This window comes from Aplysia californica, unplaced genomic scaffold (assembly GCF_000002075.1).
Source record: "Aplysia californica isolate F4 #8 unplaced genomic scaffold, AplCal3.0 scaffold00235, whole genome shotgun sequence".
Classification (NCBI taxonomy): domain Eukaryota; kingdom Metazoa; phylum Mollusca; class Gastropoda; order Aplysiida; family Aplysiidae; genus Aplysia; species Aplysia californica.
The window spans coordinates 702309-703777 of record NW_004797505.1 but is presented as its reverse complement, the minus strand read 5'-3'; positions in this window follow the sequence as shown (position 1 = coordinate 703777).

The following is a 1469-nucleotide window of genomic DNA, read 5'->3' as shown; positions in this document are numbered from 1 at the left end:
TCGGGGAGGGGTAACCTTATTAGTCATTTCAATTAACATGGAATTCTTTAGTTACCCCTTGCATTTGATCATTTATGAACAATAGAAACGGTTTAAGTTCAGGTTCAGTGTAACAGCTACGGTAGGAAAGCGGATACTACTCAAAAAGCTTTATCTTCATTTATGCGCCATTTCTATTTGCGACATTGTGAAAGACATCGGCAATAAACGTTCAGAGGATGTAGGTTCAGACGTTCATTCTGCAGATTTAAAATAATTTATGTCGCCCTTACAGCTTTCAAATTTTAATTGCACGAAAGTCTCCCCCCAATGAGAATAGTTGGGACTGGAGCCTGGGAAAAGATTTGGAGGGTGGTAAACCAGTTGCAGACACTTCTGTGAAAGTTAGGAGGTTACGGGTGTTAGGAATTGTTTCTAATACTTGTACTGGAGAGTTATAAATTTCGATTAATTGTCAGAACAATATGCTGTTCAGAACTGTGTCTGTTTAGAATAATTGCTAAAATGATCAGTACTAGAGTTTTATTGGCAAGTCAAGATGCGAGGCATTCCAAAAAGTGCCTGATCAGCACCACTCAAACTCAATGAGCCAGCTACAAATGATGGGTTTGAGTAGTTGAAATGCCGGGTAGCAGTAGTAGTGAAATGAAAGGCACGTGAACACACGAGTCTCTAATCGGTAAATGGAGAGCAGAAGCATCGACATGTTAAGATACAAAAAAAAAGAAAAGAAAGAAAGTCGGGGTTTACGTTTGCAGGAGGCGTACATAATATTTTGCAGAAAACGAAGAAAGAAAGAAAAAAAAAAAAGAAAGAAAATGCTCAAAACAGAAATACATTTGCGCCAAACATGCCTCTGCTAAAATGATCAGCCTCACCTGTTTATGAGATTTACGGGTACTGGGTTCCGTCTAGGACAAGAATATCTTCTCCACTGTCCAAGTTCCCGTCTTTATATACACGCTGACAGTCGTAAACGTCTCGTTGTGTTAATTCACAGTACACATTAGCTTCAGTTCATCTCATTTATTTGAGATCATCAGATGACAATCTGCCTTACACTCTGCGGATAATGAGCGAGGCCACTAGGCCTACTAAGCTTAGTTATTGCTTTTTGTCCTTTGATCCTGGAAAAAAATATACAGTTGTAATCTTTCTTCAATTAGACGAAATAAGTAAAAGACAATGATCTAAGGGTGTAATGAGGGTGTCGGTGAGTGATCTCCGAGTACCAAAGCCCACATAAATGGTTATACTTTCCTCTGTTGTACATAACTAATAAAAACTTAATAGACATCACTAGGGTCTCTACGTGTGTTTGTGAGATTTAATTGTTTACTATCCCGCCCAAATCACACCAATAACCAGTGACTACCCATGGTGTTATTGTCAAAAGTACTTGTCTCACTAAGGCAGTCCTGTACAAGCCAAGCCCCTCCAATGTGTGCCCTCTTTCATTGTCGACATTA